At 42.6% G+C, this 17,809-nt stretch overlaps 2 pseudogenes; both read right to left on the reverse strand.

The window, feature by feature from the left end:
- LOC139159963 (zinc finger protein 420-like) overlaps positions 1-17,809 on the reverse strand; it is a 92,696-nt pseudogene that overhangs the window by 44,700 nt on the left and 30,187 nt on the right.
- The window catches only part of LOC139163212 (zinc finger protein 585A-like), a 36,712-nt pseudogene that overhangs the window by 7,076 nt on the left and 11,827 nt on the right, over positions 1-17,809 (reverse strand).

A 17,809-nucleotide genomic window follows, 5' to 3' on the forward strand; every position in this document is an offset into this window, starting at 1 on the left:
GAGTTGAAAACTCCAACAGCATGGAACAGAAACTTCAGAGCAGGAACCACAAAATAACACAGATAAACAGCCACAGTTTGCCTTAGCCTTTGTTCCCTTTTATCCCTTTAGCCCTCATTAAGGGAACCACACCCAGCCCTCAGTATAAGAACCACACCCAGCCCAGGTGCTCCTATAATGACTTGTAATACTCCTTAAAGCGATCCCTTCTTTGCATAGCTCTTCGGCTACGCAGATCAATATATTGATCTGCAGAAGAACCCAGGGACGAAAGACTGTCTGAGGGACTGCATGCCATATCCCCTGGGCTGTCTGCTGAATCCTGCGTTCCAGTGGCCTCGTCCTCCTGGCTGGCTGCCACATCTTCCTGGCTGTCAGCCAGGCTTTCGCATTCACTTTGTGCCGCATCTCTCCCATCTGTGGGAGCAACGGCTGGCCCAGGCCCAAACACAACAGTACCCAATGATGACAAAGTAAAAACGAACTGTTTGTAAGTTTATTAAAAAGAAAAAAAAACAGAAATATCACATTAACATCATTTGAAACAGCACTTTGCAACAGTACTTGAAATTTAGTCCAGGTGCCTTCCATTTCTCATGATTGCTGCTATGCCATTATTGGAGTTCACCTTGTAGTCAATTCAATTGATTGGATGAGATTTGGAAAGACACACAGAGCTCCATAGAAGGCCTCAATGCATACATTAACAGGCCTAAAGCCACAAGGTCAAAGGAACTGCAGGCAGAGCTAAGAGACAGGATTATTGCAAAGGAATATATTGCAAATAAAATATCTGCTGCACTGAAAGTTCCTAAGAGCAAAATGGATTCCTTAATTCTCAAATGGAAGATGTTTGGCACAACCAGGACTCTTCCAACAGCTGGTTGCTCAATCAAACTGACCAAACAGGGTAGAAGGGCCTTAGTAAGACAGGTGGCAAAGAACCCAATAGTCACTCTGACTGAGCTTCAGAAATTCTGGTTGGAGATGGGACAGCAGAAGTACTCTGCAGTATTGCATTATAACTGCTATGCCAGCACGGTTCACAAATAGAAAACATAGAAACATAGAAGACTGACGGCAGAAAAAGACCTCAGGGTCCATCTAGTCTGCCCTTATACTATTTCCTGTATTTTATCTTAGGATGGATATATGTTTATCCCAGGCATGTTTAAATTCAGTTACTGTGGATTTACCAACCACGACTGCTGGAAGTTTGTTCCAAGGATCTACTACTCTTTCAGTAAAATAATATTTTCTCATGTTGCTTTTGAACTTTCCCCCAACTAACTTCAGATTGTGTCCCCTTGTTCTTGTGTTCACTTTCCTATTAAAAACACTTCCGTCCTGGACCTCATTTAACTCTTTAACATATTTAAATGTTTCGATCGTGTCCCCCCTTTTCCTTCTGTCCTCCAGACTATACAGATTGAGTTCATTAAGTCTTTCCTGATATGTTTTATGCTTAAGACCTTCCACCATTCTTGTAGCCCGTCTTTGGACCCGTTCAATTTTGTCAATATCTTTTTGTAGGTGAGGTCTCCAGAACTGAACACAGTATTCCAAATGTGGTCTCACCAGCACTCTATATAGCGGGATCATAATCTCCCTCTTCCTGCTTGTTATACCTCTAGCTATGCAGCCAAGCATCCTACTTGCTTTCCCTACTGCCTGACTGCACTGTTCACCCATTTTGAGACTGTCAGAAATCACTATCCCTAAATCCTTCTCTTCTGAAGTTTTTGCTAACACAGAACTGCCAATACAATACTCAGACTGTGGATTCCTTTTCCCCAAGTGCATTATTTTACATTTGGAAACATTAAACTGCAGTTTCCATTGCTTTGACCATTTATCTAGTAAAGCTAAATCATTTATCTAGTAAAGCTAAATCATTTCTCATCATTTGCTAACACAGAACTGCCAATACAATACTCAGACTGTGGATTCCTTTCCCCCAAGTGCATTATTTTACATTTGGAAACATTAAACTGCAGTTTCCATTGCTTTGACCATTTATCTAGTAAAGCTAAATCATTTATCTAGTTTTTGCAGACCCCTCCAGGAATATCAACCCTATTGCACACTTTAGAGTCATCGGCAAATAGGCAAACCTTCCCTACCAAACCTTCCCCTATGTCACTCACAAACATATTAAAAAGAATAGGACCCAGAACAGACCCTTGTGGCACACCGCTTGTAACCTGTCTCTGCTCAGAATACTCGCCATTAACCATAACTCTCTGATGTCTACGCTTCATGTCTTAGAGTAGCCCAGCCTGACTTGAACCTTATTTAAAATCTCTGGAAGGACCTGAAAAGGACCCAAGCCTGAGAGGATTTGCAAGCAAGAATGGCAGAATATCCTCCAGTCCAGGTGTGCAAACTGGTCCCATCATATCCAAAAGGACAAGGCTCTACATGCTGCCAAAGGTGCTTCAACAAAGTACTGAGTGAAAGGGTCTGAATACTTATGCCAATGTGATATTTCAGTTTTTTTCATTTTAATAAATATGCAGACATTTCTAAAATTCTACTTTCACTTTGTCATTATTGGGTACTGAGTGCAGATTAAGGACAAAAAAAACTGAATTTCATTGACTGTAGTAACATGCTACGGAGAGGGGTGGCATACAAATCTAATAAATAATAATAATAATAATAATAAAATTATTATTATTATTATTATTATTATTATTATTATTATTATTATTGTAGTAACATGCTGCAGCATAACGAAGTGGACAAAAGTGAAGGGGGCTTGAATACCTTCCAATGCACTGTAAATAAATGATCCCCCCCCCCCCCCCCAGAAATAACGTTTAACTCCTTTCACTATATTACTGAGCACAGACAGTGATTCTTACCCAGAGAAAGCAGATTCCTGGAATTCTCCAGCATGACTTCCCCATGGAGAGCTTTCTGGGCAGGATCCAGCTGAGACCACTCATCCTCAGAGAAATGCACAGCCACTTCCTCAAAAGACACAACATCCTGAACAGGGAAATAAGTTTACCTATTAACAGATAATCTGAAGAATAATTGGATAATTTTCTTCCCCCAATTCTATGAAAGAGATCTGTCGTCAGGCATGGGGAAATTGAAATTTTCCCTTCCCCCTAGGCTTATAGAATTTATACATGGTATGCTTGTATGTATGAGTGGTTCTTTAAATTGGGGTTTTTTAGATTATTTTTAATATTAGATTTGTTTACATTGTCTTTTTTATTGTTGTTAGCCGCCCCGAGTCTTCGGAGAGGGGCTGCATAAAAATCTAATAAATAAATAAATAAAATGGCCATCTTTTATACAAGTCAGAATTAAGAACTTACCTCTTTTGGCTGACGGCATATCTGAATTATGTTTGATCGAGCTGGAAGTCTTGGGAATGTCTTTCAGTGCATCCTACTGATATTTGGATCTTAAACCCACTACTTATCAGTGACTCCCATTCTTCCTAAGGTGGGCAGAGCAAATTACTGGCAGAAACTACCTGACATTTTTGACAACAGTTTATTTCATCCATTAAGGTACCTTATATTCTTCTTTCCTAATTTTTAAACCCTGTATTCTTGACCGTCTCTAATTTTTGTCAAAAATGTTTCTAATGATAAAATAAATAGAAGAGGAGAAAGTCAGCATCCTTGCCCCTTAGTTATATTGAACCTTTCTGCAATATCATCATTCATAATTACACTAGCTGTTCATTTAGTATAGATCTTTTTCAATTATCCTTTCAAATTTTGTCCCAAATTCCATATTTATTTTATTTATTTATTTATTTATTTATTTATTTATTTGTTGGATTTGTATGCCGCCTCTCTCCGCAGACTCGGGGCGGCTAACAACAGTGACAAAAAACAGCATGTAACAATCCAATACTAAACAACTAAAAAAACCCTTATTATAAAACCAAACATACATACAAAAATACCATGCATATATTGTAGAGGCCTAGGGGGAAAGACTATCTCAGTTCTCCCACGCCTGACGGCAGACGTGGGTTTTAAGAAGCTTACGAAAGGCAAGGAGGGTGGGGGCAATTCTAATCTCTGGGGGGAGTTGGTTCCAAAGGGCCGGGGCCACCACAGAGAAGGCTCTTCCCCTGGGTCCCGCCAAACAACATTGTTTAGTTGATGGGACACGGAGAAGACCCACTCTGTGGGACCTAACTAGTCGCTGGGATTCGTGCAGCAGAAGGCGGTCCTTGAGATAATCAGGTCCGGTGCCATGAAGGGCTTTATAGGTCATAACCAACACTTTGAATTGTGACCGGAAACTGATCGGCAACCAATACAGACTGCGGAGTGTTGGTGTAACATGGGCATATTTGGGAAAGCCCATGACTGCTCTCGCAGCTGCATTCTGCACGAACACTTTTCAAAGGTAGCCCCATATATTTTAATTGCATTGTAATAAATGTCCACTTTAAACTATTGAAAGCTTTTTGGGCTTTGAGGAAAACCAGTATAGCTTGCTTTTCAGGATTATTCATTATAAACCTCATGTTTTTTATCTGTTGTCCTGTTAGAAATTCATTTTGGTCTGGATTAATATATTTATCCAAAATTCTTTTAATTCTCTCTGCTACTATAAATGTAAATATCTTATAATCTGTGTTTAATAGTGAAATTGGTCTATAGTTTTGTATTTGTTAGTGATTCATGTCTTCCTTAGGGTTAAGAATATTGATTGCTTCTGTCCAGGTTATTGGTATCTTCGCCTCAAGAGCCTCATTATGTATCTCCAACATAATCCATTCTAAGGACACTTGTGTGTTCTTATATACCTCCACAGGAAGCCCGGCTGGGCCTGGCATTTTATTGGTTTTTTTTCAATACAGCTTCAAATTCTGTTGTAGTTATTGGTCTATTTAACATTTCATTTTGCACTTCGGTAATTTTACTCATATTTATTGTCTCTATGTATTGCTTGACTTTATCTTCAACTATATCCTCTTGAAAAATACATCTTTGAAAATAATTTCAAAGGGTGGAGAAAGTGACTCACAAATGACCCCTTTGGAAGGGAGAATGTAGGTGTCAGGCCGAAGCCATAATTTCTATTTATTTATCTGTTCATTTGACTTCTAGGCTGCTCTTCTCAACCGACTCAGGGCGGCATAGAAGTCTATTGTGGGAATTAGGGAGGGGTGTTTGCATGAGAGGAAAAGATACTAGCCACAACAAATTCTTTTCAGAGATTTGAGGCCATTCTTTGTTCAGCACCAGCCGGACATACAGGGGAGGATCGTGGACGTTGAGAGAACTGGAGTGTTCCATGTGATGGACTTGTGAGTTTGGGGACTGTTGTGGTTAGCTCTGGCCCAGCTACTGCCCCAAGGAATGGATGTGGGGGAGACATCCACATGCCGCAGGCCTGTTTTGCTCCTGATGGAATCTGCCAATGAAGCCTCCTCTGACCAAGGAAGCATGAGTGACAGGGAAGAGGGGAGTTTGGCAGACAGCCCAGGAGGAGATCAATCATCTGTATCATCCCTGGATTTTGCACAAGAATTAATGACACATCCACGCATGCATAGAGTGATGCATAGGAGACAACAACTAAAGGATTATTACAAGAGAAAATGAGGCCACCTGTGGTTGGGTGGGGCTCCAGTAATTAGGGCTGCTGTTATAAATAGCAGCGTGTGGGTTTGGCCGTTGTGAAAGAGTATCTGATCTCAGTTCTTCAGGAGTCATGTGTTGCTGTTTTCTGGACTTTGTTTGTTGATTTTCCACGCCTTTGAAACCAAAGCAGAGCAACGTGTGTGTGTGTGTGTGTCTCACTTTGTTGGAAGAAGGGGTGTGAAGTTTCTTCACAGCTGCTAAGTACTTAATGACTGCTTAAGGTTAATTGTACAGACTACCTGGTTGTTTTGGGACGAGTGCTCTTTGCAATACAAAAAGAGTACTTAGTTTATTTTGAATTTTGTGATAAAGAACATTGTTTTGAATTTTCAAACTTGTGTGTGTGTGTGTGTGTGTGTGTCTGAAATTTGTACACTGGAATTTTTGGGAGGCTTCTACCAGAGAGCCAGGCAGAACAGGGACGAGGGATAAAACTTAAACTGGGTGGAGAACTGTAGGAAAAGTTAGTATTAGGTTGACTATAGTTCGATGGCTCTGTTAATAAATTGGAACTTGGAAGAAGGCCAAGGTTTGAACTCTTGATTTATTCCTCAGATGTTATTTGGAACACTGACAAAGGAGGGGTGGAGAAAGTGACTCACAAAGGACCACCTTGGAAAGGAGAGGGTAGGTTAAGCTGAATGTGAATGTTCAATGACCTGATATGAAATTTGTATTGCTTAGAACCAGCAATTTTATACTTTGAACTCTAGAACAAAATGAAATCCATCCAAGACCTTTTCCAGTCTTTCTTCTCCTTACCTGAAGTAGCAGTTCAGCTAATCCTTCAGCTCCACCACAAAGAGGTGATTCTAAAAAGTCCAAGGACAGCTTTCTATTGTCTATAAGAAAGATAAAAATACTGGAAGCAGGTCTGTTAAAGAGAGAGACTCCAATAAAGTGGAGTGAAAGAATCAGCTAAATGTTGAAATCTCACATCACAGAATGAGAGAGGTTTTTTTTTACCTTGCGTTGTGTCTTGACTTTGATGTGTCTGGAAGTTCTCCCTGAACAGCAGCTCTTGAGAAGATCTGAATGAATCTCTCCTCTCCTTAGGATACTCAGTCAGAACTTCCACGGATTTCTGGACATGATGTGATGCGAGAAACAAAGGAAGAGCACAGAGATGGAAATAAGTTACCATACTACACTTTCAAAGTAGCAGCCCTCAATGTACACTGCTAAAACTAGAAACAGAATGGAAGAATTGCCCCAAATACATCCTCTGGAAGAACAGAACAAATGCCCCTTAGGAGTAAATAATCCCAGAAAACTCTGCCAGAAAGGAATTGACAAATTCAAAGAGATCCTCTTTAGAGTTGCCATGATTACATTCTCCCACCTGCAACTCTTCTTTCATCATTTCCTCCTCCTGGGTCAGCAAGAAGCCTTCGGCCAGGGACACCGCCTGGGAACTGGTCTCCGCTCCACACTCCTGCACCCATCTTGCCATCTCTGGGGGAAGGACAGCCAGCAATTGCTCCAGGAGCACCAGGTCCAGCATCTGAGCCTTGGTGTGTTTTTCTGGTTGCAGCCACTGATGACAAAGGTAGTGAAGCTGTGTGCAAACATCTCGAGGGCCCCATCCCTCCTGAAATTGCATTTTTGTGAAATGACAACATTGGACCTCTGAACTACTGGATGCCTCTTCTTGGCTCTTCTGCCCAGGACGTGGCCCACAACTCCAAGGCTGAGCAGCTGGAGGGCTTTTTCTAATTTCTCCATCTGTTGTGTGTTGTGCCTCCATCTTCTCTTTGGTCTGTAATTCAGCCCCAAAATGGACCCAAGGATCCCCACAGGTCTTTCTGTTCATGAGAAGTCTGGTCAAATTTTTCAAGGCTATTCAGCTCTCTTCTCAGACAAGATACTTAAGATTCCAGAAGAATTGGAAAGTATTTCCAGCTTACATATCTGAAATGGAAAAAAAAATAATTCAGAGTGTTTACAAGGGTGATTAATTGAACTACTGAGCATCCTTATGAAGAGGAAAGAGAAGGTTAACTAATTGCACTGGCTGACTAACCGCACTCAATGTGTAGTGCTCAATGGAACTACATCTACATGGAGGGATGTATGCAGTGGAGTAACCCAAGGCTCTGTTTTAGGCCCAGTACTCTTCAACATCTTCATCAATGACTTGGACGAGGGAATAGATGGGGAACTTATCAAATTTGCAGATGACTCCAAACTGGCAGGAATCCAGAAGATAGGTACAAAATACAGAAGGATCTTGACAAACTTGAACAATGGGAACTGTCTAACAAAATGAAATTCCATGGTGAAAAAAGTAAGATTCTACATTTAGGCAAGAAAATCAAAATGCACAAGTACAGTATATGTGGTACATTGCTCAACAGTAGTAACTGTGAGAGGGATCTTGGAGCCCTAGTGGACAACGATTTAAATATGAGCCAGCTGTGTGCAGCAGCTGCCAAAAAAGCCAACACGATTCTAGCCTGCATTAACAGAGGGATAGAATCAAGATCACGTGAAGTGTTAATACCACTTTATAAGGCCTTGGTAAGGCCACACTTGGAATGCGGCATTTAGTTTTGGTCACCATGATGCAAAAAGGATGTTGAGACTCTAGAAAAAGTTCAGAGAAAAGCGACAAAGATGATTAGGGGACTGGAGGCTAAAACATATTAAAAACGGTTGCACAATCTGGGCATGGATGGTTTAATGAAAAGAAGGACCAGGGGAGACATGATAGCAGTCTTCCAATATCTCAATATCTGCCACGAAGAAGAAGGAGTCAACCTATTCTCCAAGGCACCTGAGGGTAGAACAAGAAGCAATGGGTGGAAACTAAACAAGAAGAGAAGTAACTTAGAAGTAAGGAGAAATTTCCTGACAGTCAGAAGGGTTGATCAGTGGAACAGCTTGCCTCCAGAAGCTGTGAATCCCCCAACACTGGAAATTTTAAAGTAGATGTTGGATAACCATTTGTCTGAAGTAATGTAGGGTTTCCTGCCTAAGCAGGAGGTTGGACTAGAAGACCTCCAAGGTCCCTTCCAATTATTATTATTATTATTATTATTATTATTATTATTATTATTATTATATTATTATTATATTATTATTATATTATTATTATATTATTATAATAATAATAATTATTATTATTATTATTATTGGAAAGGGAGAGGAAAGGAAAAAAATCAGAAAAAGAAATTTTGATTAATCTACCTATGTTTGGGATAGGGAGGGGGATCTTATTAGTTAGCTTGATCTCTCTACATGTGGGGGAAATTGCACAGAATCCTTCAGGACAGGATTTTCAAATTAGCGGCCTAAGGGCCGAATACATCATATATTTATTTATTTATTGGACTTAATATGCCGGCCCTCTCTGTGGACTCGGGGCAGCTTACAACATTTCAATAAAAAATACAATACATAAAACACTTCTAATCCAATTAATAGAAATACTGTAATGACTTTTTTTAAAAATGCCACGCCATGCCCGATTTAGCGAAGGGTTAGGATTATATAGGCAGAAATTATACACAATGCTCCCTCTTACTATTTGCCCCACAACAACAGTCCTGTGAAGTAGACTGAGTGGAGAGTTGGGATGGGCTCAAGGCTTTCATGGCAAAGGTTGGACTAGAAGTTCATCTCCTGGTTTCAAAACCTTCTGCTTTCATCACTGAACCAAATGCCTCTCTCTGGCTAAACATAATTTAAAATATTATAATTTAAAGGACAGTTTAATATAATTTCCATGCCTGCACTCTTTGCACTCAACTCTTTGCACACGGAGTTGACCTCTTGCGTGCAAAGCCAACAGGGGGAACTCCGACTGCTCTCTTCTCTCGGTCTAGGAAGGGGGAGGAGAGGGAAACCTTTTTTGAAAACGGGGCCAAGAAATAGGCAAGAAACTGTCTAGGACTCAAGACTGACTTGGAGGCAGAAATCTCTCATTTGCAAAGACGATCTCTCCTCCTCTCCCTCCATGCAAAGCTTTTCCCGTCAAAATGGAGTGTAAATCCTCTTTTCTTTTCATCGCAAAGCTAAGGACGCGAAGCGTTGCTTTCTCCCGTGCATGCAGAGGGGCGGCAGGGGAACATGGGACCACTGGGTCTCCCCCTCCCCCTTCCCACCACTCCAAGCCTGATGGATGGGAGCCTCCAGCGCGGGAGAAAAGCCCCCCTCCCCTTCCGTCACTGAACCCCGACTCACGTCTTGCACTCCAAGTCCAGGATTTCCCTGCAGCCTCTTCCCTTGCTTGAAAGGCGCAATCGGGCTCTGTAGAAAAAGCAAAGCAGCTTTGCTGGAAAACGCCTCGGGAAGGACGCATCTCTCCTTTCCTAGGAAACAGGTTGACGCATGCTCAATTCTCTTGTATGGGGACAGGGAAGGAGCTGCCCGGCTCTTACAGGACGCCCCCTAGAGGATCCTTGGCGCATTGCGAGAAAGGGCGCAGGACGCCATGTTTTCCACTTTTTAATCTCTCAGATCTTGTGAAGATAGATAAAATCTCTTGTGGAGACTCAAAAATGCCTTTGCTGAAGAGCAGTCTCCGAAGGGCCTCTAGGGATTCCCAGAAGGCATAAAAAAATGAGCAAAATCCTGTCAGAAATTGCAGGGCGGTCAAGAGCCAAGGAAGAAAAGTCGCTTTGTATCTTGTGGCTGGTGGCAAACTCAGCCTTGACGTGAGGGGAGATCAGGGGCTGGCAGAGACCCAGAGAGGAAAGCAGCAAGTTGAGGAAAATTAAGATTTGTGTTGAGTTTTCTTTTTCAATTATTATAGCAGCCTTTTCAAATGTATACAGGATAGGATAGAATTCTTTATTGGCCAAGGGTGATTGGACACACAAGGAATTTGCCTTTGGCGCTTATGCTCTCAGTGTACATAAAAGAAAAGATACCTTCGTCAAGAATCATGAGGTACAACACTTAATGATTGTCAAAGGGTTCAAATAAGCAACCAGGAAACAATATTAATAGAAATTGTAAGGATACAAGCAACAAATTACAGTCATACAGCGATAAGTGGTAGTAGATTTGTGATAGGAACAATGAGAAGATTAACAGCAATAGTAATGCAGACTTAGTGAATAAATTGACATATTGGGGGAATTGTTTAGCAGAGTGATAGCATTCAGGAAAAACTTGTGTCTAGTTGTTTTGTTGTGCAGTGCTCTATAGCATTGCACTGATGGTAGTTGATACTAAATTGACATAGAAACATAGAAGACTGACTGCAGAAAAAGACCTCATGGTCCATCTAGTCTGCCCTTAGACATATTGGAGGAATTGTTTAGCAGAGTGATAGCATTCAGGAAAAACTTGTGCCTAGTTATTTTGTTGTGTAGTGCTCTATAGCATTGCACTAAGGGTAGTTGATACTAAATTGACATATTGAGGAAATTGTTTAGCAGAGTGATAGAATTCAGGAAAAACTTGTGCCTAGTTGTTTTTTTGTGCAGTGCTCTATAGCATTACACTGAGGGTAGTTGATACTAAATTGACATATTGGAGGAATTGTTTAGCAGAGTGATAGCATTCAGGAAAAACTTGTGCCTAGTTGTTTTGTTGTGCAGTGCTCTATAGCATTGCACTGAGGGCTGTTGATACTAAATTGACATATTGGGGGAATTGTTTAGCAGAGTGATAGCATTCAGGAAAAACTTGTACCTAGTTGTTTTTTTGTGCAGTGCTCTATAGCATTACACTGAGGGTAGTTGATACTAAATTGACATATTGGAGGAATTGTTTAGCAGAGTGATAGCATTCAGGAAAAACTTGTGCCTAGTTGTTTTTTTGTGCAGTGCTCTATAGCATTACACTGAGGGTAGTTGATACTAAATTGACATATTGGAGGAATTGTTTAGCAGAGTGATAGCATTCAGGAAAAACTTGTGCCTAGTTGTTTTGTTGTGCAGTGCTCTATAGCATTGCACTGAGGGCTGTTGATACTAAATTGACATATTGGGGGAATTGTTTAGCAGAGTGATAGCATTCAGGAAAAACTTGTGCCTAGTTGTTTTGTTGTGCAGTGCTCTATAGCAGAGGTCCCCAACCTTTTTTGCACCAGGGACCGGCTTTCAGCTAGACCAGTTTTCCATGGCCCGGTGGGGGGGGGGGGAGCTAGCTGTCAGCGGCGCCGTAAAAGGGGCGATCAAGAGAGGAATGGGTGAATGAATGGACGGAGGGTGGGAAGGAAGGAAGGAAAGAGGGAAGGTACAGGAACAGAAGAAGGGTGCAAAGAAGCAAAGAAAGGTGTGAAAGGGGAGAGTAAGAGAGGAAGGAGTGAAAGAAGGGAATGAGGGAGGAAAGAAGGGAGGAAGGAAAAGGAAAGCAAGAAATGGAGGGAGGAAAGGAAGGGAGGGAAGGAAGGAAGGAAGGAAGAAGGAAAGAGGGAAGGGACAGGAACAGAGGAAGGAAGCAAGGAAACTTATGAAAGGGGAGAGTAAGAGAGGAAGGACTGGAGGGAGGGAGGGAAGAAGGTAGGAAGGAGAAAGAAAAGAAATAGAGGAAGGAAAGGTAAAAGAGAGAAAGAAAAAGAGAAAGAAAGAAAGAAAGAGAAAGAAAGAAAGAAAGAAAGAAAGAAAGGCAACTTCAAAGAAAGGCTCACTGAGCATCTCTCACTCTCTCTCTTTCTATCCCTCTTTCTTTCTTTCTTTCTCTTCCTTTCTCTCCTCTTCCTTTCTCTCCTCTTTCTCTCCCCCCTCTCTCCCCCTTTCCCTCTCTCTTTCTCTCTCCCTCTCTTGCTATCTCTCCCCCCTTTCCCTCTCTTTCTCCCTCTCTTTCTCTCTCTCCCCCCTCTCTCTTTCTCTCTCTCTCCCCCTCTTTCTCTCTCTTCTTCTCACTTTCTCTCTCTTGTTTTCTTTCTGTCTCTTTTGCTTTCTCTCTCTCTCACTTTCTCTCTTGTTTTGTTTCTCACGCTCTTTCTCTCTCTTGTTCTCTCTCTCTTGCTATCTCTTTCTCTCCCCCCCTTTCTCTCACTCTCTCTTTCTCACTTTCTATCTTGCTGTCTGTTGCTTTCACTCACTCTCGTTCTCTCTCCGTTCTTCTCAGCGGTGACGCGCGCACGCCCTGCCCGCCTCACATTTGCCGAGAGGACTTTCGCCCCGGGCTCTCAGCAAGGGGGTTTGCATGAGAGGCGGGGCCGGCGGAAGGTGATATTCAATGTCGGGGGCGCACGGGCGGTTTTGCGCGCGCTCCCTATCTCCCTGCTAGCCCACTCGGAATACGTATTCAAAATAAGAAAAGCCTTTGCCGGCGAAGGCAACGCGGAAAGGCCGAGGGGGCCCTGGCGCCGCGGACCGGCTGAAAACCCCCAACGGCCCGGTCCCGGTCCGCGGACCGGCGGTTGGAGACCCCTGCTCTATAGCATTGCACTGAGGGCTGTTGATACTAAATTGACATATTGGAGGAATTGTTTAGCAGAGTGATAGCATTCAGGAAAAACTTGTGCCTAGTTGTTTTGTTGTGCAGTGCTCTATAGCATTGCACTGAGGGCTGTTGATACTAAATTGACATATTGGGGGAATTGTTTTAGCAGAGTGATAGCATTCAGGAAAAACTTTTGCCTAGTTGTTTTCTTGTGCAGTGCTCTATAGCATTGCACTGAGGGTCGTTGATACAAATTACCGGTATGTTCAGGATGTGAATGAAGGGTCTGTAAATATTTTCACAGACCCCTTTTTTTGTCTCATGCAGTATATAGGTCCTCAAGGGAAGGCAGATTGGTAGCAATTGCCTTTTCTGCAGTTCTAATTATCTTCTGAATTCTGTGTCTATCTTGTTGGGTTGCAGAACCAAACCAGACAGTTACAAAGGTTCAGATGACAAACTCAATAATTCCTCCGTAGAATTGTATTAGCAGCTCCCTGGGCAGTTTCAGCTGAGGCAACATAAGAAAAGATCCAAAAAGGATTGAAAGCTTAAACTTGTGCACCTTTGAATTTTTTTTACCTCAAAATGAGCCATGATGGAGAAATGATTGGGAGAAAGTGGAATTACGAAATGAAGGAAGGCCAATACTAAAAAGAAAAATAAAGCTCAAATAGTACGAGGCAAAAAAGAAGAAGACATGAATAAGGGGTTTTTTTTCTTGTTGAGTAGGAAATACATCTCGGTAAATCTGAGTACTTTGGAGTAAAATAATATTTGTTGCTCTACATATTAAGTCCAACCTAATTTTGTCAATCTGCCATTATTAAAAAAAGGACATGATTAGGAAACCATAATCAGTGCCTTTTTACCTCTTTGATACAGAACCATCTATGAACAATATTTTAATAAATATTTTCCAAGGACACCATGTCCTGGAGTATTGCCTCTCACAAATTTTTGAAAAGTTTCATTTATTTTTGATTTCTGTTAGAACAAAATGGAATTTAACCATGAATAACCATACCAGTGATATTTACCATAATTAAATTCAATTCACATTTAGACTTTCTCCTAAACCTTGTCATATAATAGAAAGGCAAAAAAGGTACTTGAGAAAGGGATTTTTTGAACATGCATTTCATGAGCTTCCCCTCATTCTGGCTTTAGTGAGAGCAATTATTCTCCTCATTCTGGCTTATTTTGTGAGAGGATACAATCACATGTTCATGGGGATGGTGCAAAGTAGGGATGTCAAACTCAATTCAATTAGGGATGGCATCGGCATAATGGTTCCCCTCAAAGAGCCAGTTGCATGTAAGTCTATGACAAATTAGAGGCTGGCAGGGTGTAGGCAGAGTCGATTTGATACCATTCACTGGGTGTGGCTGACTTGGGACAGCTGGGTCAGGATGAAATAAGTTGCACTGGCTAACTCAAGGTGGGCGTCAGCGTTCCAATTAACATCCAATGTTAGATTCATCAATCTAAGGCCGAGAACAATCAGGAAGGTTTATTACTACATAAAGAGAATTGTAACGGTAATTGTAACAGAGCTAATGGCAGCTGCGAGAGCAATCATGGGCTTTCCCAAAAATGCCCATGTTACACCAACACTCCGCAGTCTGCATTGGTTGCTGATCAGTTTCCGGTCACAATTCAAAGTGTTGGTTATCACCTATAAAGCCCTTCATGGCACCGGACCAGGGTATCTACGAGACTGCCTTCTGCCGCATGAATCCCAGTGACCGGTTAGGTCCCAGAGTTGGCCTTCTCCGGGTCCCGTCAACAAAACAATGTCATTTGGCGGGACACAGGGGAAAAGCCTTCTCTGTGGCGGCCCCAGCCCTCTGGAACCAACTCCCCCCGGAGATTAGAATTGCCCCCACCCTCCTTGCCTTTCATAAGCTCCTTAAAACCCACCTCTGCCGTCAGGCATGGGGGAACTGAGATATTCTTTCCCCCTAGGCCTTTACAATTTATGCATGGTATGTTTGTTTGTAGGGATGTTTGGTTTTTACAATAAGGGTTTTTAGTTGTTTTAGTATTGGATTTATATGATGTTTTTTATTACTATTGTTAGCCGCCCCAAGTCTACGGAGAGGGGCGGCATACAAATCCAATAAATAAATAAATAAATAAAGAAGAACATGGCCGTGCCTGGCAGCTATTTATATCCCTGCTACCAGGCCGAGCCAACCAATCCAGTATGTGTATTTTCCCGCCCAAGGAATAAGGGGCGGGTAACCAAACCTAACTGTTTACTGGACACAACATCCAAGAAAGGCTGTTACAGGATAATGCAACGGGCCATGTGCTTACTTTTTGAAAAAACTCACAACAACAGAAAGGAAATGAGCCATCTGGGAAAAAGAAGCCTATGCTGTTTGTTGGGTGCTGCTTACTTGGAGGCAATTCCTAGAAGGGAGCAAGATGCCGTTTGAGGTGTGGACAGATCATAAGAACCTCAAGGCCCTGAAAACCACCCCACCACCCCGAAACTCTCACCCAAACAAGTACGCTGGGCACAATATTTCAGGCAATTCAAGTTTGAACCGAAGCACAGTGGGGGGAAATCTCCTAGTCGATGCTTTATCCAGGAAGAGTGCATAAGCGCACGTATGTGCCTAATGTCCCTGTCCTACTGTCTTATTATCCTTTCTATTACTACGTTCTACTTGTTATGTTATGTTAATATGTACTATAATACTATACTTGTTTGACAAATAAATAAATAAATAAAAATAATCAAGGGAAAAAAGCAAAAAAAAAAAAAAGGCACAATATGACAGGCAAAGAGGAGTTCCATCCGGTAATCTTCTCCTCCCACAAAGAAGCAGTCAGTATTCCCTCCTCTAAGGGGAACTAGCAGCCCGTGTCCTTACGAGAGGCCAAAGCAAATGGCCAAGCACATGGAGCCAGGAAGAATGGACTGCGAAGGTTGAAGCCAGTCCTGCCTAACGAGCCAGGGCTCAATGACAATAAGGACATCCCGACCATGAGAGGAGGCTTGAATTGGAAAGGGCCCAAACTATACGTGTCTGCCAGGGTCAGGTTTGGTGTGCTCCAGCGAAGTCACGACTCCAAACTGGAAGGACACTTTGGATTTCTAAAAACCTTCCATCTCACATGACCAAAAATAAACACTGAGGCAGAAGACTAAGTCTTCGGAGAAGGGTGGCATACAAATCTAATGAATAATAATAATCATCATCATCATCATCATCATCCAGTGAAAGTGGTTCCAGTGGTACTTGGCTTGCTGGGAGCAGTGCCAAAGGATCTCAGCGGACATTTGAAAACCATCGGAATTGAAAAAATCTCCATCTGTCAATTGCAAAAGGCCACTTTACTGGGATTGGCAAACATAATTTGCCACTACATCACACATTCCTAGGTGCTTGGGAAGCGCCCGACTGGTGATGAAATATGAAATCCAGCATAGTGATCTTGTTTGCTGTGTTGTATTGACGAAATAATAATAATATCTGGGAAACTGCCACCTGTGCTATCAGGAAAACCCGACCAGGGAAACAACCGGCATTATTGCGGCAAGTAGCCAATCCCAGCAAACCATGGGAGGAAACAGCCATGGACTTTATAGTTGAACTGCCAGATAGCAAAGGGAATACTGTATTTGGAATGTTATCAACTTGTTTTCCAAGCAAGCCCATTTCGTTGCCTGCTCTGGACTACCGTCAGCTAGACATCTAACAAAATTGTTCCTCAAGCACTTCTACCGCTTATATGGAATCCTTAAGAGAGTGATCTCCGATTGAGGGGTACGCCCTCTCCGGAGAAGTAAGCTTTTGATATTTCATGATAAAACTGTGAAATTAGCTTTAACCTGACCCAGAGATAAGGAGAAGCAAAAAGCATTTTGTCTGCTCATTAGAGAGAAATTATAGCTTTGTAGAATCCAGCCTGTAAGATCACAAATTTGTGCTATGGATCTGGGTGTTGCAGGATGCGCTCTTTTGCAAAAAGCCTCTTTAGCCTCACGAATGCCTTTTGGCATTCCATAGTCTATCCCATTGTTTGGACACACTAAACAATTGTATAGACTATGACCCACTTATTCCTGGGTCAAAAACGCTGATGCTGCAACTGGTGATGCCCCCAATGCCCTCTTTGCGAGCTCCTAAAATTGGGTCAAGGAGCCGTCTTTGGCTCAGAGTGAAGGGTCACCCAGGTGGTCTTCAACCCTGAGGCGGAACCTCTTGCAGTCTCACTTGCTACGGTCTGAAACGAGGGGGTGTCGCCACTTCCACAGGCGCCCATACCCAAGTTTGGGAAAAAGAATGTGGTGAGGGGCAGAAGACATTTGTGAGGTTCTGGGCACCTTTTTGGATTCATCCCACTTACACTTAGGTGCTTGAATTGGTTGTGGAGATTCACCAGCGATTGACTGCAAGACATTGGCGGAGAGCCTTCACCTTTGAATAGGATGGCAACTGCGTTTTTTGACGGCCTCCACTCAGGCTTCGATGCCCGTGCAGCCCCCACCTGGGCACCCCATTATTGGTTTAGAGACAGGCTCTACCCCCCTCCCCCACTATGCCCTGGAAGGTCTACTCTTCCTAGGAAAGGGATCCAGGGGCCAGTTGTTTCTGCCTCGGTCCCACAGAGTTGGCCTTCTCCGGGTCCCGTCGACTAAACAATGTCGTCTGGCGGGACCCAGGGGAAGAGCCTTCTCTGTGGCGGCTCCGACCCTCTGCAACCAACTCCCCCCTGAGATTAGGATTGCCCCCACCCTCCTTGCCTTTCGCAAACTCCTTAAAACCCACCTCTGCCGTCAGGCATGGGGGAACTGAAACATCTCCCAATTGCCCATG

The sequence above is a fragment of the Erythrolamprus reginae genome, chromosome 2 (assembly GCF_031021105.1).
Source record: "Erythrolamprus reginae isolate rEryReg1 chromosome 2, rEryReg1.hap1, whole genome shotgun sequence".
In the NCBI taxonomy this organism is placed as follows: Eukaryota; Metazoa; Chordata; class Lepidosauria; order Squamata; family Dipsadidae; genus Erythrolamprus; species Erythrolamprus reginae.